We start from the raw sequence: 22,895 nt of genomic DNA on the forward strand, positions 1-22,895 counted from the left end.
CTCACACCAGCAATCTCTATGCTTATGGCGGCATGGTGTAGAGTAACATGGCTCAAACCGCCTTCTCTGCCACTGAGCTCTTGCTATAAATTCATTACAGAATATGGTAGGAAATGGTAACAACAGTCTAAGTCCAAAATACACTAGAATTCACTGTCAGAAGTAGTCTGGATCCCTGGAACACTCATTACCAAAACATATGACACAGCTGATCACAACTGTGATCAGTTTCATGGAACAACAGAAGAAAAAAAAAAAAAAAGAAAAACGCCATTTGTTTAATCTAATTTTTCTAACTTAATTCTAAATTAAATTCAAATTCCCTACTTAATTACTACTATTCTTTAAAAGTTCAGAAGATTTTTTGGGTGTGAATTACTTATGCTTCTAGTATCTACACAGTTCCTAGTAAAAGCAAACCACTTCCCCAGCTGCAAAACTCCAAATGTATTTAGAAAGCAAATTCCAAGCTTTGGGAATTTGGTAGGCATAAGGAAGAAAGTGGCGGTGAGGGGGGACTGACACCTTTTGCTGAGGTTAAAAACTGGGATTATATTCGTTCTTTGCAGATAAGACATCTATTTTACAGGCTGCCTTATAATATGGAACTTGTGTATGTTGAAGTATAATATCATAAAAAGAAATAACTCACAAGATATTTACCAATTCTGACTCCAAACACCATATGAAGTTGATTGTTACACTTTATCACTGTAATAATTTTAAAAAACAACTCTAAATTACTTACCTAAAATAAAAATCAACTATATACGCATGTAAAATTTACCTTTGATGTGCAATTTAAATAAACTAGCAAATGTCATGCAGGAAAAAATAAGAATATTGCTAATAATTGAAGAAGTTACAGAAAACCATTTGAGTCTAGATCCAGCCCCATTTAAGACAACTGAAATAACACAGCTGAAATACGTGAGATTTAGATCAGGTGTTTTGAATTGTCCTAAGAAAGCAAGTAAATTACCATGTTTTCCATAGTAGTTTTCTTCCTCTCTATCCATGTTACTGTACCTGGATCAGTTAAGCAAGCTGTCTGTGTGAGATACTGACTGTGAACTTCTGTGTTGCTAGTTAGCACACTTTCCCCAGCAAGCAGAAATACAAAAAAATGCTATTTAAATAGATTTAAAAATAAAGCTGATTGTCAGGGACTTCTCCAACCAGAACAGACATTCACAAAGTAGGCAGGACTTTCGGTGAATAGAAAGTTATCGCTCAGTGCCTTGGCCACCTACCCAAGCCAGTCTGAACAAAGAGAAATTACTCTTATCAGCTTGCATTAACCTACCCTGTATACGCAAAAGGGAAACAGCTGCACCTGAACACCATTTGTGAAATAAACATATGGAAGTCAATACAACCAAAAAAAATTCTGATGATTTGCTTACTGAAAACAAGGTATAGCACTGTTGGCTACATTTTTTGTAGCCTGTGCTACTGTGAATAGTCTTTACATGCAACAGGTAGCCACATCTTTCCTCCTCTATACATATGACTAGCACCCCAAAGTTCAAGTCATGTAAGTCTAAAATGTAAACTGTATGTCTGCTGTATACCAAATTTCTGATCTTGTCAAGTGGAAATCTATCTCTAGAAGTAGTCATAATTTACTAAATTATATCCTTACTAAGATGTACTTTTTGTATTTCTGCACAGCACAAAAGTGCAAAACAGAAGAGGTAGCGCTACAAGGTCTCAGCATTGTTACATTGATACTGTAATGTTTTTATAGTGAAACAAAGTACAAGGCATTATACTCAATTTGTGAAGCCGAAAGCCTGAGGCAATCTCTCCTTTGAAGCCACAAAGGAACAGAATCTACATGTGGTGATCCTGACCAGAATGAAATTTCCATTCTCTGTGGAATATGATTAAAACATCAACTGTAGAATTCTGTAGTGAGAAATGTGTACACTTCTATATGCACTCCTATGATAATGTACAAGACAGGGCTGAACTACATGCTGGTACGAAAAAACCAACATTTTTAAGTCAGCCCTGTCACTGTGTAGTACGCAATGACACAGAAGAATAATCTCATATGACAGTTTAACCAATGACGCCTGTGATACGAAGTCACAGCCCATTTTGTTATCACAGAACTTAGCAACAATGCTCTAATGTTTACCGAATGAGATATTTAGTATAACCAGTATCAGGCAACCAAGGTAAAAGTAACACGTTGAAGACGTAGGCTGATCTCCTGCAAAGCATTAACGGTGGACTGAACTCTCATACTCAACTACCTCCCAAGACTTCCCGTCATTCTTAGGAAAAAACAAACAAACAAACAAACAAACAAAAACCCACGCACCAGAAATGCAGTGAAGCCACATGACTGATTTTACTGTGCTCCCACTCAAGTTTGCACCTCTGTGAAGGGCTGCTTCAATAAATCTCAATATAGTAAAAGATCAGAAGGTGCTGAACAAACAGTGCTAAGCAAAAATGCACAGTAACTAACATGCATTTGGTCAGCAATATGTAACTCAACTCCAATAAAATGCTATTTCTAGTTTGATAACTATTAGTTTCTTCATGTTTTTTCCTGGTGTTTGGTCAACAATGACACGTGCCAGTGACTAGAATAGGTACAGCTTTTAAAGAGAATAGTGGTTTTATTAGCAAGCCGTTGGAGCTGCATGTGCAGGCGCTGCTCCCCTCTACTGGAGCACATCAGTCAGTTCAAGTAATTCAAAGTACTGCTAGAAAAGGCTTCAGCAACAGTAATGCCTCCCCGTACTCAAGCTGCTAATTGATGCTCAAAGATGCAAGTGCACAAGACAATGAACTAGGCTGCTAACAAATGCACGGGGTGTAGTAGGACTGAAAGAGGTTCATCCCAGTTATGTTTGTCTAAAAAACCACGTTAAGATTTTGATGCTTCTGCCCATCTATTCTGGGCAGGATTATTAAAAAAAAAAAACAAAACAAAAAAAACAACACAAGTTCCTGCACAACTGATCTACCCCTTTCAGAAGCAGCAACTTCTTGAACATATATAAAAGCCTAATCTTTCCAAGGTTAACAGTCTTAATTTTGCAAAGAATCCAAATAAATGTTTGAAATGTACTGCTGTTTAGTGGTAGCCAATTTAATTTTACTTAGAAGATTTTTTAGGTAAACTTAAGGTATATTTTAAACCACCTGTAATATTCCTTATGCGGACACAGCCTAATAATCCTAGTAATGTAAAATAATACATTACTACTGTAAGACACAAATTTGTTGAAGCAGTCTAGTAAGTCAAAAGGTTGACATTAATAGAAAAACAACTCTTTCAGTAAGTCTCGTACCAGGTTTACTGGCATGCTGGGGGTTTTTCCTCTTTGAAAGATTCAGGTACAACTTATTTCTTATAAGATCATGCACACATAAATTGCAATTATAATAAAATACACTTATGATTCCTTTCCTGTGTAATAAACCATACTAAATGGTAGCTGCCTTTGAAATATGTTTTATGTGCCAGTATAAGTCTTTATGGACTGCCATTATGCTGTTGATACTGGCTCATGACTTGCAAAAAATGGAAGGGTGAAGAGGGAAGAGAAGTGATAGATGAGACAAGTCACCTGGCCACTTAAGTGTCCTTTTCTTTACACAGCTGCAAGGGCACAGATCTTAATGTGCAGGTCAGTTTCCTACTCACACTTAGTCCAAGTTTCAAAAGTGACTATCGCTGACTTACAGTGAAGCTGAGGGCATTCAGCACTGCTCACAGACCAAGTGCCACTGCTGCAAGTCTTACCAAAGGACAGAATAAAGGAAGAGGAGGTAAAAAACACAACACAGTGAAAGGCAAGGGTTTAAGGTCTCAAGCAGACCAAACTACTATGTGCTATTTAGTTTGACCCGTCATTCAGACTCCTTTGCTTCCCAAGCAGTCCGGGTCATGTGCACTACATAAAGAGAATTGCCCAGGAATCCTGAGGTCAGTGACAGTTCAGTGGAAAAGGCTGACCGTTTTTCTACTGTGGTTAAAAAACCCTAAATCAAACTCTAAGAATGAAATTATTATCATTGCATTCTCCTAATTAGTCATGTATCTGAAGAAGTATGATATACTCCATGTCACAGCCACAGGACAAAGTGAATGACAACACATCATACTTACAGATGACTATCAGCCAAAAACTGCAATATTTTTCCCTGATGGGGACTGTACAATTAACATGCTGTCCATGTTCACTTAACATTAGACAAAACATCACCAGCATGATATAATCAAATGTCAAAGGTCCACACCTAACATTGTCCTAAAAGTAGCGATGGCACAGGCTATTAGGCAGGTATTGAAATACACCAGTTGTCAAACAACTACCCTCAGAAAGGGAACTGAAAATGTATACAGTTAATGTATTACAAGCAAATTATCACTGAACTGCAATTCTGCCATGCAATCAAAGTCACCAATAGTTAGTGGAAGTTTTACAGTTCTCTGAACAACAAACAAAACATTCCAAGCAGTTTGGGTCACGTACAGAGCTTCATTACCGTTTCCATCTCAATGCGCTTATTAGCTGCTCCCCCAAATTCCTCTTTGCAGCTGAAATTGCCTGTTCTTTTTTTCCCAGCTTCCATTTCTTATTCTTGCTCTGGGACTAATGCAGCAACAAGTTTCATGGAATATCCAAGCAAAGACACAGCTACCAAGATGCTTCTGAAATGGTATGATGTGTGGGAAGAGTACTTCTCTGCAAACTCAACTATTCCACAAGACTTTTTTTTCCAAGTGAGGTTGGGCCCAGGAGACTGGGTGAACTCTAGAACAAAGCAAGTTCTGTTCATTAGTTATGTTTGATGTAACTGTTTTGTTAAATATTTCCTTTCCCCAAATTCTGAAGTATTAATCCAGCTAGAAAGGGCTCTTCATCTTGAAACACACTCTCATGCTTCAGAAAAAAAAGCATCTAAAATACAGTCTTTGACAATGCTTTACCCGGAAAAATGGATGTTTTGAAATAATCAGATGCTTCCTACCCAGGATCAGAAAATGCCAGAGTTTTCTGTTTCTAGGCTGCATTACTCCAGCTGACCTAGAATGACAGATGACAGCTAATGATTTTTTTCTCCTAGCAGAGTCTCTAACCCCAAATACTTTATACCATTACATATCATTGCAACCTTTTCTACTTATTCTTATGCTGTAAAATGCTGCATGCAGATACCTTGCCAAGATCTTTTCTATAAGTCATTAAAATAGCACTTTCATAATCTCAGAGGGAGGGTATTATCTTCAGCATCTACTATTAATAACCACAACACAGCACTGTTGCTACTGGGAAAAAAAGTGCAACTGTACACATTTTTTAGATATAAAAATGCCAGGTGGATGAAACAAGAGCTGGATTATTCTGGATTTTGTGTACATCATCTATCTGCCACTATTTTTATTTGTACAAATGCATTCAATTACTTTGAAAACAAGAGAACAGTCAGACTCACAACCTTATGAATAAACTAGTGTCTAATTCACAAAAGCCATGTTGAAACTGCAGTAATCAGAGCCTTAACTGCAATGCATAAATTTTGAAGATCTGTCTTTCTCTGTATATCAGGCCTTTTCAAATGGCTGTGTATTAAACCAAGAATGGTCAGTGGTTGCCTGTATTTGTTTAATGAGCTGAGTTTTTTTTTTTGAAAGCTTGACATCAAAATTCCTAATGTAACATGTTGGTACAATGTTCAATATAAAATGAACATAGGTATCATATGTCTCAAGTTGTTCCATAATTCCAATACTTGTCAGTCAGTATTACTTACACAAGTCTCAGAATAATAAGATCAGGTTCTATCCTTTCCCTCCCCTCCTCCCTGCATGGCCTTTTTAAACATTTAGAAATGCAGCTTGTGTCCTGAAGACAACGAATCAGGCATCCAAATTTTAAAGACAATTACCTCTGTTTTATCTCCTCTTGTGGTTCTTCATGTCTCAGAGACTCTGTACCTGGTGTGCACTACCCTGTTCCTGATGTAGTGCACATGTACTACACTTCCACTTCAGCAGGAAGTGCCTGCTGAGCACATTCAGAAACTGGTGACTTCACTGTTACAATTAGGACCCCACTTTTAAGAGGAACTGTATTCCTGCAGGTAAACATAGGAATTTGAAAATAATCTTCACACAATTACAGAATGTACTGAGTTGGAAGGGATCAACCTCAAGGATCGAGTCCAGCACCCAACCCTGCATGGCACCATCCCCAAGAGTCACATCATGTGCCCAAGAGTATTGTCCAAATGCTTCTTGAACTCTGTCAGGCTTGGTGCTGCCACCACTTCCCTGGGGAGTCCATTCCAGTGCCCAACCACCCTCTGGGAAGAACCTTTTTCTAATATCCAACCTAAACCTCCCCTAACACAACTTCAGGCCATTCCCTCAGGCCCTGGCACTGGGCACCAGAGAGAAGAGATATGGGTCTGTCCCTCCTCTTCCCCTCACAAGGAAGTTGTAGATGCAATGAAGTCTCCCCTCAGTCTCCCCTTCTCCAGCCTGACCAGGACAAGTGATCTCAGTGGCTCTTCACATGGCTTCCCCTCAAGGCCCTTCACCATCTTTGTTGCCCTTCTTTGGATGCTCTCTAAGAGCTTAATATCCTTCTCACATTGTGGTGACCAAAACTGCACACAATACTCCAGGTGAGGCCGAGCCGGTGCAGAGCAGAGCGGTACAATCCCTTCCCTTACCTGGCTGGCGCTGCTGGGCCTGATGCACCCCAGGACATGGGTGGCCCCCCTGGCTGCCAGGGCACTGCTGACTCGTACTTCAACTTTCTGTCAACCAGGATTCCCAGGACCCTTTCCACAGCACTGCTTTCCAGGTTCTCATTCCCCAGTCTGTCCATACATCCAGGGTTGCCCATCCCAAGTGCAGAATCTGGCACTTTCCCTTGTCGAACTTCATATGGTTGGTGACTGCACAGTCCTCTAGCTTGTCTTCTGGTTTTTCAGACAACAACAACAAACCCCTCATCACTATTACTACAAAATTAAATGAGTCTGATACTGAAATCAAATGGAAGGCGTAAAATAAATAAGATAACCTTTATCTCTAGAACCAGTTATGATTTATGGTTAAGGGGAAAGCAGACTATTAATACCTTTTCACAATTCATTTTTGGGACTAACAATTTATACCACTAAATCTTTATAGCACAAGGTTCAAATTCCACAAAACATTTACATCTTGTGGACTCTAACCTTTGCTAATTACTTTAATTTTCTGCAAGATGGATGCTTGGTCCTACATGATTAGTTACTCCAAAACGTAGACAATTCATAGATTTTTCACAATTGTCTATTAAGAACTAAGAACACATAATAATTTTAAATTGTCTTTTATTTCCTATTGATTTTTATACTAACAAGTATCCACTGGAAAACAACTATCATAACCGAGTTAGAACCTTCCATTTAAAACTTTTGTAGCAAATTTAAAATTTCTTTTAAATGCAAACAGAATACTGGAAGTGGCATTACAAATTATATTTTCCTTCTATTGAAGTAGAAGCATTTCAGTAAGAACTTTGTAGCATTGGTCAGTTCAAAACCAGAGAAATTACGTGAGACTATTCTGCAAAAGAAATATACACATAAAGTTCTGCTTTTTAAAATAACATTAAGAAATTACAAAAAAAAAATTAAAGTTGTAAGCCAGACATCCTGATTCACTCAAGATAAACTACTGTCTCTCACCCTTTGTTTTTCAATAGAATATACAAATATCCACTCCCACAGTCCTTTGAGGGAAAAGGGGACACAAATCTATAAAGTATGGTCTTACAAAGTAGCACAAAGTCTCTGGAAAAATTGTTGCTAGTAATTAAATGCACAGCTTCCAGAAACTCTTAGCCCTACAGTCTACGAGAATCTGGCATGGGAACCACACCCAGCTATGATGGTTGATTACTAGAGGAGACAGAAAACCATCCAGAAAATATCCCTTTATAGCTTGGAGAATTAGTAAAATTTTAATCAGTTTCTTTAACAAGTCCTTGGATGCCATTATTGTACGACAAGCTGTTGCAACACGTTTTCTGTGGGTGTCATCACCATTCTCCTTGCATTCTGTATCTGAAATAAAACCATTCTTTTGCTTAGAGAGACTGAAAAACTGGAGGCAAAGCAAGACCTTTCCTGCCCTAGTTCAGGTCTACGCCTCAGGCATCCCCTTTCGGTGCACACCTGAGTGAGAGAAGTGCTAATGCCAAGCCCTGTGAGCTCTCTGCTCTGCCCCAGGCCTGGGCTCAGCACGGCCACCACACGTCCTCCGTCAGCCGTCTATGGAAAGGCTCCGGAGCCGCCAGGACGCCTCAGCAGGGGCCGATCCCCTTCGGGAGCCCCGCCCAAGCCCCAGCTCGGCCGTGCCCTCGCCAGGCACAGCCCAGGCCCCTTCGCGTTCCTGCCCGAGGCCACGGAGTCGTCCGACCCTACTCAGCCCACGGGGCCCGTGGTCCCGCTCTACCCTGCCCTGCGCCAGCCCTGCCTCCCGGCCGCAGGCTACCCCAGCCCCGGGCTCGCGTTCACCTGCTGGCCTCGCTGGGCGCCATCCAACAGGCCCTGCCTGCCAGCCCAGTCCCGGCACGCGTGGCCCAGCTCTCGAGGCAAACTTTGATCTGGCAGCAGGATGGTTACACAGAGAGTGACTAATTAATTTTTCTCAAAGAACAACGTAACAGAAGTTCAAGCATCTTTAACATTAGTAAAACATTTTCTCTCAAAAGAATACCCTCCACAGCAACTGAAGGGTGGTTTCACCCAAACATTGCTGAATACCAATAGATCATGTCTGCAGAGCAGTGTCTGGTAAATTACACTACATAAAGCTGGACAATTTAACATATGACATGGGCTAGTTCAAGGCATTTCCAAAGCTAGAAAATGTCTTATTTTGCCTTTACAAAGCCCGTGCTTTGAACCAAGCACCCACAGTTTCAGCTGCCCACATGCGTGACCAACTTTTGCACTTGGTTACTAGTATTCAGTATGGTATTAGAATACAAAAATAAAACCATTCAGATGGGGATTTGGTGAATCATGACTGTTGCTGCTTTAACAGAGGTTAAAATTTATGTCTATTGAACACTGTACATAAGATGCATTATTATCAATGCCTGTCTTTCTGTACAGTCTCTGTACAGCATACTCTCTGGTATAATGAACAAAGCACCAGCTCTCCCTGGTTTTTTCTGAACCATTAGATATACAGTGACAATTAAGAGTTTGTAAGGCTATATTAATTAGATCCAGTATTTTAACAGGCAGGCACATTTTCATTTATTTTGCCTTCATTTCTGAGACTTCTGCCACTTACTGTAGGATGCGCTCTGTAGTCTTAGCAGTGTCAACAATGGCCCTGCATCTGGAACAGTGAATATATTCTCAAAATTATAATACAGACAGATGCCTGTATTATTTAAGAATTTATTCGAGCAAATACAGTTGCTTAGAAATGGTCAGAAGCCACCCTTTATTCCAAGATTTTTCACTTATTAATAAAAACAGACTTCCACTGTATTCTCTATTTTGTCTTCATTAAAAAAATCATCTGGAATCAAAAGCTTGACTTTACACAGAGCCAAATGTGTTCTTAGACAAAAGAAGAGGACTGTGACTACTGATGTTTTCTGTTTCTATAGGCTTCTAACGGAACAATATATTATGCTAAGTTGGTCTGCATCCTTTGAGCCAGGTTCTATTCCTAGGACTGTTAGCAAAAAAATAATCCAATATTAGTAACAGGTTTTCATTCCTCAAAGGAACTTGTTGGCATTTCCAACATACACAATTAATGCGATATTGTTACACACTAATGCAGAAAACAATGTCTCCATACATTTCGCTGTTAGGTATTACAACAAAAAAAATTATTATTTGAATGGTGATCTGAAAACTATTTGAATAATTTTGGATGTAAGAGGACAAAGTCTGGAAAATTTCACGTTAGCTAGGCATCTGTAAAAACTGATACACTGTGACTCCTAAACCTATACACAGACTGACTTGCAATGCCACTATACCGAGCACTGTGCATCATAAGAAAAGTCTTTCTAGGAAACAACCTGTTTCTGCCGAAGCAGATGTCAAGTTAGTGTCTAAAGCACAGAACTGGCTGATTCCCCCTCCATTTCAACAGAAAAATACATGATATGCTCAATGTGTAAGACTAGGTTTATTATAACTAGTTTGCAGATTTTCCAGTTTGTGATCAGTAACCTAACCCTAATTTGGAACGTGTCTTCTACTGCTGTTGGTGTGTCAATGTAGAACAAACAACTGAAAACTATAATCCTAGATGTAAATCCAAAGACACAGCGGCATAAATGACAGTCCTGAATGCTCAGTCTAGACTGAAATTATTATAGGACTAAAACCTATATTATATATATATATTATATATATATATAAAATGATATCTATTAATCATTAGATGTGTATCAGCTATATGTGGAATTAATGAAGACGTGATTACAAAAGACAAAGCCCTCTGGGAACGTTTCCACCATGCTTCTTGTTCTTCAAAAGAAAGGGTATTCAGTGATAACCCAGCCCAATATCTGCTTCATTATAGGAATGGGCTATGGGCCTTGGTAGCATCTTAAAAAGTGTTCAGGATCCAAAAGCTAGCTCATACCCTCACTGTTTTCTAAGAGGGAAGAGATATTCTTACAGACTTTGCAGCATCTCCAGAATATGACACACTCCTTATACATAAATGACATGAAAAGTGTGTTCCAGCTGCTGGAGGGAGAGGGAGGAAGGAAGGAGAAAATCGCAGCCCACTGTAGATGTGAATGTTTAATGTGAATGTTTAACACATGAATATTTAACAGCCTGACAAGTAACTTGTGTAGAAAAAACATCTCAAAGACACAGACCAAAACAAGAGGCAAAATATGATTTGGGGTATTTAGGGAGATTCCCAGAATACGTATTAATCTTAGCAACACCGAGAAGGCTTTTAGGGAGCTGTGAAAAATATGAGAAGATGGAAGCTATATGATAAGAATTTGGTTTACTCTGATGAAAGATCAGAAAATTCCTTCCCAGTCTCAGAAGTAGAACAAGTTTTACCTCCTTACAAAAAGTCACAAAAACCTAGCATTTTACAGTCCTAGACTCAGCTTTATACAGTGCAGATGTACCTTAGCATTTTGAGAGTAACAGTAAGCAATAAAATCATAATGTATATAGGAACTTGCTGACTAGAAGTTCTGGTACTATTTTCTCAGCTGAAAATGCTTAATATTAGGCCGAGATGCTTAAAAGTTAATCTCTGGTTTAATCTCCAATTTATTCCTGGAAATTGATGTCTTGTATTTGGTAAATATTAATAATCATGTAAATTGTAACTGGAAACCAGTTTCTGCTCTTATATGTGATGAGGTTGTAATATCCTCTGAAAACTGTGAAATCCTAGGAGCTGGAAGCAAAGTAAATTTTGAAAATTGAGCCTTTAGCATTACAGTTTTACTACTGAATCAACTCCAGTGCTTTTCACTTAGGGTTATCTGGCACTGAAAAGTATAGTCAAGAAATATTATACTACTAATAAGTAACTACTACATTGTTATTATTACTGTTATTGTTGCTACATATTCCCATTAAAACTGCATTTTTTATTTTTTAAAGTGGCACACATTAACACCCAAGTTAGTGACACTTTTCTCTGCAATGTATGAAGCCAGTTGCTAGTACACAGATACCAAACAGGTGTACTGAAAGCACATAAGCCTAACATTCAGCTATGAAGGTGCTGCTAACATGCTTTGCTACATGGAATTTATAGCAGTAAGGTTTCTGTGGCTAGTAACTGCTACTGGTGCCATGAAGAATTCTACTCTGCCTTTCCCAATGGTATTCTTAGCGAATGTCCTCAGGACATGTGTACTTGGAGCCAGTGCAGGTCACATCACTGTTTTTATAGCCTTTAGATACTGTGCTTAAACTATGACTGAGCCTACAGAATGCATTACCACAGGACACCTAATCCCATCTCTTGATACCTTGAGGGAATTGCATATCACATCAACAGAAATGTTATGGTGTGCAGTCTGAATCTGCCTTCTACGGTGAGCCACCACACCACAGTATTCATTCTGATGAACCTCTGGTTGATGCAAACAAAAGGTATTGCAAAACTGAAGTGTCAGGGTATAGAGGGAAGAATTCACAGTGCATGCTTATACCCTACTTTTTCCTTACATTCTGTTAATCCACTCATCTCTTTAAAGAAAGGAAAGTGAGGAGAAAGACATTATATCTGTACTATATTATGTATAAATGCTAAATACATGAATTTATTATCAGCACTCACTAAATATTTGAAATCTCTGGAGAAGCTAAAACACCCCAAACTATTAACTAGCAATTTTGCAGCAATTGTATCTTACCTACTGTTTGTTTCCATGTGTGTCTGTGAGCATACACATAGATTTTAAATTTTAATTGGAAGAATTTTCTTCACTGTGACTCTGAAATGCAAGACTCTAACACTCCGGGGTGACATGTGTCCAAGTGTTATTGCATAACAACATTTTTTGTCACCTATATTTAGCTAGCAGACTACATACTTCCTTTCCAGTTGGGCAGAAGTGACTGTTCTGCTAGAAGAGCAATCCCTTAGTAATAGGGAGATCTTCATGGAATTCTTCTGGCTAAAAAGTAAGAAGACCATGTTCAAGGATTCAAGGATAAGTGCTATTTCCATTATCTGTGATCTCCAATGTTCCAGGTCCTGTAATCTGTTTCCTTCTGTACTGTCAATGTCCTTCAACGCTCATTTCCTAGTTCACATTCTTAAATAATTCTCCATCCTGAATCCCAAATTATTCTCCCTTCTCTTCCTAACCACATTTTTATTGCCATTCTGCTGCCATATATGAAACAGGACTGCTCCTGAATGACAGGTTTCCATTCTGTTCACCCTTAGAGATAAAAATGTTTTGTACATTTTTTTATGTGGAGAGCTGGTCCAAAAATCAAAAGGCTACCTAAGAAGGTACGCAAAGACCAGTCAAATAAAGGGACTACTGCATACTAAATCTGCTTTCTATACCTTAGAATGCATAGCACTACTTAAATATCTCAGTGAGCAGCAGCATTTGTGTAGTCTCCTCTGAACTGGTGTCATTTACACTGCACCATCAAAAACAAAAGCAGCACTTCATGTCCCCTAAAACATTCTGCCAGTCAAGAGTCAATCTGTTTGGAAGCCTATCATAGAAAATAACTGTGAAGAGTGAAATCAACATTCCAACAATATTGTATATTATGTGAGGTAACCAGAAACTAATTTGAAAAGAAAGAGATGTTTTGTAGAAACAACCCTGTGTTGACAGAGAGATTAATAAAAGGAAATGTCAAAAAAAGGAATGTTTATGTTATAAGAAGAAAAATACTGATTTTGATATACACTCCTTTCCTGGGTGCAATTCAGCATTATGAATTTGAAAGTTGATGTTCTAAATCTTGCAAATCTTTTTTAACTTGCTCAGTTAAAAAGACAGGTATCTCTATAGGTTCCACAGGAAAGGGACCAAGTTAAGTCTTTACTGTAAGTAGAATAAGACTTGAACTAGTCTGAAATAATGGTTCAGAAACTTCATCATTCTCTGCTGCTTCTAAATTGTATCTTCTCATTTGTCTTTCTATATGACAGATGGAGTTCTTAAAGAGCAATCTAAATTTGTGTGGCAATTACTACAGAAATTCCAAGAAAAGCTGCAAACATTTGCACTAAAAATAGCAAGAAATCTTGAATTTCTTTCATGTTTTAAGCAGCAGACCTTATGCTAGAGAAACTGATGCCAAAGATAAGTATGCGATGTTTCTTGACTGCCCTTTTACTATTTTCTGGAAGGTTTTCTCTACAGGAGTAACCCAGTTTGGGCTCACCTAAGGTGAAGAGACAGATCCTTTTATTCAGGACTTTCCTTGGCCTCTTAGCCAGAACATCCTCATACGGGAACCACTCTGTTGAGATTTTTACAGCAGTAGAGCTCTTCCGAGTGTTTGCCTATTTAGATTCCCCAATCACCTCAACAAGACTTATGTTATTGCTAAGAAAATATGCGGTCTGTGCAATAGCAGTGTTTTTTTTTTTTATGAGTGCTGCTCCCAGGATGGCAGGACTGTGGGGTTTTTTGTTTGGTTGGGTTTTAAAATAGGACTGATCAAATGTTTTAGAATGCTAATGTTTTTGGCTTCCCAGACTTCATTCCCTGTCAATGAAGCAACAGCAGTATTTGTTCTTCAGCTTAAAAGACACAATACCAGATGTCCATCTAAACTGCAATTAATGGGGCTTGATTAATGATTATGTGGAACAAAAAATCTGGAGGGGAAAAAAGGAAGGAATGAAAAACAGAATGGAAAGCAAGTAGAAATGGAAACACTTAATCAGGTAAGCAAGGGAAACAGGAACAAGATGATGCAGAAGGGTAAATTGAAGAACAAACTGTAGCATAATTGAAGGAGAGTTTATAAGACTGATCAGGTATCCAAGTACAGCAGCAGATTATCCATGTGTCCTTCACTAAAGACAAGTCCACCACAAGTTGTATTTAGTAGGCAACCTAAAGGCATTAAGTTAAAATTGGACTTCAGTTATCCTGACAGCTGCGAAATGGAATAAACTATTCAAAAAATCAATTTCTGAATCAAAATTTTGAATCTAAAGCACAGACATTTCATAATTAGGAAGTGTGTGAACTGAAAGAAGTTCAAATCCTAGCATGTTTTCAAGATACAATTCATATGAAGATTTACAAGTAATTGTTTCTTGAATCCTAACCATCAGCAATAATTTCTTTTAATGCACCTAAACATTTTCTAACTAACAGTACACTCCCATCCATTGAATCCATGTAAGTCAAACATAACTGCAGTAAACTGTGCATAAATGAGAATTTGATAGTTACAATATGTTATTACTTGATTTTGAGTTCTGGATAATACACTAATGAAATGATTCCTGAATGCTTACAACAAAGACAAAACCATAAAGATAATGAGCATGTACTGGTAAAATGCAGAATCAGGTGATAGTACATATATATCCTGAATGCTTTAGGAAATGCAATAAGGAACTTGACTGAAGGAAAATTACCTGAAACACAACCATGTCTTTTCCTATTATTAATAGACAAAATGAAGGGTAACAAATGAGTTTTCTTCTTAGAGTACCTTTTGTGAGAGATCTTAATCACTAAACCTAATCAAAGCTTCTATAAAAATGGAAAGGATTAATATAGATTAAATGGGACAAGTTGGGTATACCAGGACACAGAAGACTGACTTTCTAATGTCACGTGCCAGAAGGCTGTTTCAAATTACTGTTCTATTCTAAGGATGGAAGCCTTTGCTTTTCAGTCCCAGGCTTTTTTAGACATACCAATAACTATCCTCAGTCTCTCTTCCTGCTTCACTACAGACTAGGAAAAAAAGTAAAAAACTGCTTGAGTTGTGGATTACTATCCTCAAAAATCTCAAAATAGGAAAATTAAATCAGTTTGCCAGTGACTCTATAGTCTTGCAAAACACTTCTATGTGTTTGCTGATTATTTTATGCCAAGACATGTTCCCCCTTGCCCTCCCTGTGATTTGGATACCTACCCTGCTAAGTCCTACTTTGTTATGCAGCTTGTGCTGGAACACTGAAGCAGCTATGTGTCTTCACAGAACACATAAAAGCCATCATTCAGACTTAAGAAAAAGAAAAAAAAGATGGCAGTGGATTGGCCCCCCACTCTTTAAATACTTCCCACCCACTAGAGAATTCAAGCAAAAATCTGTCCCACAGTGCACATTCCATCCTACTGGTATTCCCAGAATAGAAGTGTTTCAATTGTTTGGCATGGTGCATCACCAGGAACAAATACATCAAGCCAACCAGAGCTTGATCATTAGGTATTATTTTGTCACAGTATCAATACAATTACATTTACAATTGCTTTGAGTGCTACTGGGAAATGGTCCTGAAGCATGAACAACTTCTCACACATTATGCAAGTTTCCCATCTTGAGCAACACACAAGTCATTAAAACCTAACAAACAAGAGGCTTCCTTTACCAAATAAACATTTCCTCATCTTTTTCTAATGTGATAGTACACGGCAACATTCTTCTTACTCAGTACTTCCAGAGGAAGACTTTCTCATGGCCAAAATGTTTCTTTTATTACAGATTCAGCACGTTAACTCATCAGAAGATTTGGAAAAGATTTGCAAACAACTTTCAGCTGTATAGAAAATCTGCTGCAAAGTACTTTCTACCTAGTTCTATGAAAGCTGCAAAGCAAATGAACAAAATCACCTCCAACAACTTCCTGATCAATGTTTATCACTACTGAGGTTTTGGCAAAGAAAATGGCAGGTTTCCTACAGGGGTCCATCATGCATTACAGAGGATTCACAGCTGGAAGTCAAGTACAGACTCCTCCTGAGAGAAATCTTGTGTTCTAAATACAATTATATTTTGGCAATCAGCAATTACCCTTAAAAAAAAAGTTCTGACGGTGAAATACACTGCAAATGTAACACAGAAAAAAGCTTCAAATTCCTTGCCTTTTGCTCATATTTATTTAGGTGTAGGTCAGATCTGTAGAATTGAAACCAATAGAGTGAGAATGGGGAGGAAAAAATCATAAAATTCCTCTAAAACAGAGGACAACAATGAAGGAAGATGCGATAAACTAAAACTGTATTTTGTAACAGAAAGACAGATTGATAGAACAGAGACGGATAATAATGAAAGACAAAGCACATACTCCAGATGCCAGATGCACAGACGATGTCAAAATAGATGCCTGTAATGACAACAACTATTGTACAAGAACTTGACATCTGTACTAATAATTTGCATAAATTTTCTTTATCCTTGCAGGCAGGCAACTTCACAATTACTTAGAAGCTATATTAGTAACATTAGCAGCATTTGGTTGAGGGATTGTGTCAAATGGGCAGGAGGAAGCTGTGAGTAACCACAATGTAACTGACCACAGCTTTTGTAGTACAGCCAAAGCAGCAGAGAAAGACAACATAATATGTAGTTGTCAACAAATGTAAACATAGCTCACAAAAATGTAAGTACATAATTTAATCTTCTAGTCAAATATTTATCTTTCATCCATCTTTGAAAACGAAAAGGTAAGGACATGGGTGAAGAGCAAACCAATCCCAGCTGTAAGTGGAAATCATGTACAAGACCGTATCCTACAGTGACAAAGCAAGGGAAAGCAGACACATATGGCTTTGCCCTTCATTACACTAATCATGACTGATATAAAAGTTAAAATACCGTAACATCAGGAAAACATGTTTTAAGATACTGCCCAGCTATCCCAAGGGTCTGCATGAGAGGATGAGCAGACAGGCCAAGACAGCACAAGCATGTTTCAAAGGTCCAGAAATGCACCGCTATACAGACTACAGTCCTATCCTTCCACAAGTGCTCCAGAAAGGCTCTTGGGCTCACACAGTGAGAACAGAATCCACTTCCTATTTCAGTTTCTTTTATTATGCAGGCTACAAGCAGAATTTTACCCATAAACAAGAGAATCTTTCCAAATACATTGCAGTCTGTATTAAGGACCACTGCCATTCAGTTGCCCTTGTTTAGTTGGGTAACTATGGCTTACTATTTTAAAGGCAAAATCAATACAGGCAAATGCAATACTTTAAAGCAAATTCACTGCGGGATGCCTTTAAAAGATAATTACAAATCTTTGGTACAGACACAAAACTATGATAATTTACCTTAAAGTACGACAGAAAATGGTTAGAGACAACATAGTTTAGCACAAGCCCATTAGGACTAGTCAAATCTAATAAACTTTCATTCCCACATTGAGTGTAATATTATCATTAACTGATCCCACTAACTGTGGGATCCCACTAACTGACCCAACAGCTTAAAACAAGTCAAAAAACAGGTGACAAAAAATACATTAATTGACCATCCACATCCCCCAGAAGTCAGTCTGTGGGGAAAAAAAGAAACACTTCCCCAGATTGTTCCTTTACCATGCCATTCTTTCTTACCATATTTTTCTTATACTTTTGAGTGAGACAGAGCATAAATAAACAACATTTGTAGGTTTTCTCATATATCTTCTTCTGGCAGTGGTTACAGTGTACATAACAGGGAAGAGTCTTGGAAAAAAGCTCTTGGCAGTTGGGGGGTTTATGTTCTTCTGCTTGCAGAGCCACATTTCCAGGTGCACTAAAAAACTTCATTGGTAGTCGTTGGCTCAGAATTCTAGTGGGCTTGTTTGTTTATTTGTTCACCATCCTGTTACAGATTCACTTGATTTGGGATAACTTTCACTTTGTTAAGAAACTTTTGCTGAACTTTCACTTTGTTGAGAAACTTTCACTGATTTATCTTCCTATTCTGTTTGTCAGTATCCCAAACCACTCATTCACTACCTACAGATTTTTGATTTCCTCAGTTGAAAGGAAAACCTTTCATTATAAAAGGATTAGAAGAAAAAGCCAAGTTTCCAGTATCTGAGCTCTCTATTATCTTCTCTACAATTCCAAAATAAACTTCCACACAGCTGCCAAGATAGTTGTTTTCCCTCAGACTGGAGACCAAAATGGTGGCTAACCTCAAGCTTGTGGACTGGTGTTACGTGGCTCTTGCCACAACACTTGGTCATTCGTGAAGAGCCCATCAGCATAAATTAGCAAGGATCTGCTCTGCATGGACTGCACAACTAGAAATATGATATAATGTAACATTATGTTACTTGCTTTCCAAATGAAATTATGTACTCCTAGTTACAAATCTGTTAGCAATACTTTCTCTAGGTGTAGCAGGGACCTGCACAGATACCAGAAAAATACTAACAAGGAAATACATATGTACATACTATATACATATTTACTGAAATACACACATGCATATATATATATATATGTATGAAAGCACTCTGTTACCTCACAAATCCTACTCAAACCTTTAAATTACTTATGGGGTAAATATTACAAGAGTTCAAGAGTATCGGTCACAGGGCACATCATTTCCCTGTTTACAGCAGTTGCCTAGATGCTAGCACAGATATTGCATTGTACTGAAACCAACAAAAAGGCGTATTCACAGATACAGCTTATTGTCTTTTGTCAGACAGAGTAAAGCAACAGCATAGGAATTACTTATCATTCTGTCAGGGTGGGGGGCAAATCTAAAAATAACTACCGTATTTTGCTACACTTAGCTAGTTTTTAGCAACCTGATCATACCCAACAAATTATAACTCTTGTAGAAAAATATCAATGATGAAAAAAACAGTTAATTTTAATGTAATATCCACTACAAATAATCTTATATAATAAATACCAGAGGTATTATTCCGCATGTTCATTTATTTCGAAGTACACTGATTATAAAGGACACTAATTCAGCTACCAAATTTCACAGCACATCAGCTTGTACAAGTCTAGATGATCTGCATGCAATAGATACTCACTTTCTTCTATATACAATCAGCTGTGCAAAAGAGGTAATTACGTGGTATCCCAGTCCACTCATGTCAGAGCTCCTCTTTCTGGTGAAATATACTCCTAAGGTACAAATGGGTTCCCACCCTTATCACATCAGAAGTACACACTAAATCATATATTTTAACAGATACGGGTTAAAAACAGGTACAAGCATGGGACTTCCTGCTGAAGAAGTAACCCACCAAACATCTTTTGGGAACTCTAATCAGTGGTCCACTTTAGGGAGAGTATCACTTTAGGCAAAACTTCCTTGTCCTGGCACATGTCAGAGGTCAATCAAAGGCACCATTCCAGGTTTTAGTAAAACAGAAGACCTTTGACTTCAAAGTGACTGTTCAACAGAGTACCTTCAAGGAGTATAGTCACTTGCTGCAGCTCTCTTCAGCACAGTCTAGGAGGGAAAGGATGACTTCATTTATATGGAATGAGGCTGGAAAAATGCTAATATCCCTTAGTTACAAGGAACAGTCAGATGTATCCCATCTCTGCCTGTGACAAGTTCCCCCTAACTTGTACAGGCATGTGGACAGCACTGAACTTCTACATCAGCAGTAGGCTCTGTGGGATTGTCCCACAAGCGAGAGTGAGTCCTTCCTGGCTACTTTTCCTTCTGGGTGCTTATAGCAGCCCAGCTGCTATGAAGTGCCACAGCAGATTAATGTGGTAAGTAAAAAACCCCCACTCTAGATTTTTTATATGGATTGGAGCTCTATTATTTGGAATGACAGGTATAAAGCCATTTATATCTATACCTGGAGAGAAGCGAATTCCACAGTCTGGAATTCCAGTATCATAAAAGCAAAAAAAAAAAAAAAAAAAAAAAAGGCAAAAAAAAAAAAAAGCAGAAACATTCACATAAAGTTTAAGTTGCACGGGTCTTTTGTCCAAAATTATACTCAGTCACTGTTGGGATCTGTTGCCTAAGAATACTTAGGTATCTAAGACATCCATCTAACTCTAACAGCTGCCAGGCATTTATTTCCTGTCATCCTAGCAAAAATAAAACACAGGTTTACATATAAACTTACTTTTTCCCTGTAGTTACTTATTAGACTTGTCACCACTTTCCCACAACACCTTCAAGGACTTTGAATCCTGTGTATCGCACCACCTCCCAAGTAAGTGCTCACAGAAAATAAAGTTGGAAAGAACTTTGAGAGGTTATTCTGTTAGTCTTCTTCCAGGATTTCTTGCATACTTCTTCACTGTTTCCTCAACCTCTGACTGAAACACCTTCTTCAAAGTCCCAAATTAATCAGTACAAGTTCAGAAGGAAAAGACGACATATGGAAATCTAAATGTCCAGGTTCACATATATGTTGTACAGTGCACAGCCATCACATTTTCCTTAGCCTTCACTGTAACAAAGATAGATTGTTAACAAATTTGGGTATTTATCTTCACTGTATTAAACAAATCAGAGTAGTATTCCATAAAACACATCTTGTTCCTAACCTCCCAGGAAAGCTTTTACGTTTATGTGCTTTAATAGTCCTAAGTTAACATAATTTACACTATCCTGCTAGATGCTTCTGTACTATTTTATTAGACTAATAGACATTAATGACACACTGCCTCCTGACATAATACCCAGATGCTTGGGAAACACATTAGCAGATTCTGTAAATCTGACCGCCTCTGAGCCTGCCTCTGAGCCAGATACTAGCAACAGGAAACACAAATAAACACAGTTAAGCAACTGTGAATGTGATGTGCTTTTACATTTCAGGAGTGAATGCAGAGCAAACAGATTTTCTCATATCTAAGTGAAGTTCAGTTACTGAATTTACTAAATCACCTCCACATTTCTGTGTGTTTAACAGCATTTTTTCTTCTGACCAGATGATCATGTCCAATTTATTTTATTTTCGCTTGTTATGTAACAACTAATTAGCCTGTGCAGAATGAGGTATTTATGACTCTAATATAAGGATACAGCATAGAGAAATACAGGCTTGGTAGGACAGGAGAGACTCTGAGAAGCAGAGATGCAAGACTGGATGATAATATACTATACAGGTTTGGGATGGTAGTAGAGAGAACTTCCCCTCAACTGTGTATTAGTATCCTACTTGTTAAAAGATAATACAAAGTTTAATTAGTCAACAAGAAGCCTAGCCTATTAAACTCTTTCTAGATAATGTTCAGTGACAGTGACACACAACCCACTCAACAGCATATAACATTAATCTCCTTACTTACAGATGTTCTGATTATATCATCCTTGTTCATGGCTGAGCAATACCTTACTACCAAGAATGGCTCAGCTTAAGTCAATAAGCTAAAAAATGTACAACACTCAAGTGCTAAAGGATAACAAATGGATAACCTGGATGCTTTCAGATACTCTAGAATCTTAACTGGACTGGAAAATGCAGTAATTAATTTGGCTCGAGAAATATGAAGAAGTACTAGACCACTAGATGAGCAAAAATTGTATTACCTAAATCCTGCCAGTTGTGTTCACTATTCACTTACTGACCAAACCATCTCTGATATGCAGTACTTTTCATATTTTCATAGAACCACAATATGATTTGGCTTGGAAGGGACCTTAAAGCTCATCTCATTCCAACCCCACGCCATGGGCATGGATACCTTCCACTAGACCAGGTTACTCAGAGTCCCGTTCAACCTGGCCTTGGACACTTCCAGGGATGGTGCAGCCATAGCTTCTCTGGGCAACCTGTTTCAGCATCTAATCACCCTTGTGATAAAAAATTTCTTCCTTACATCCAACCTAAATCCTCTTTCAGTTAAAAACCATGGCCCCTTGTCCTGTCTATAGAAACCTTGGGGGAAACAAAAAGGAAAAAAAAAAAAAAAAAAGAGGTGGTAAAAAAAAAAAAGTCTTTCTCCATCTTTCTTACAAACCCCCTTTACCTCTTTATATATATCAAAAAGCTGAACAATCTCAACTCTTTTAGTCTTTCCTCATAGGAGAGGTGCTCCAGCCTGCTAATCATCTTCATGGCCCTCCTATGGACCTGCTCAAACAGATCCGTGTCTTGCCTGTGTTCGGAATGCTGGAGACAGATGCAGTACCTTCAGGTGGGGTCTCACCACAGTGGAGTAGAGGGGCAGAATTACCTCCCTCAACCTGGTGTCCCACTTCCTTTGATGGAGCCCAGGACACAACTGGCTTTCTGGGTTGCAAGTGCGCATTGCCAGGTTATGGCCAATTTTTCATCCACCAGTACCCCAAGTCCTTCTTCTGCAGCATTGCTCTCAAACCATTCATCTCCCAGCTTGTGCTGATAATGGGGATCACCTGACCCAAGTGCAGGACCTTGCACTTGGCCGTGCTTGACTTCAAGCAGCTTGCAGCTCCTCAAGCCTGTCACGGCCCCCCTGAATGGCATCCCTTCC

Source organism: Coloeus monedula, assembly GCF_965178545.1.
Source record: "Coloeus monedula genome assembly, chromosome: 9".
NCBI lineage: Eukaryota > Metazoa > Chordata > Aves > Passeriformes > Corvidae > Coloeus > Coloeus monedula.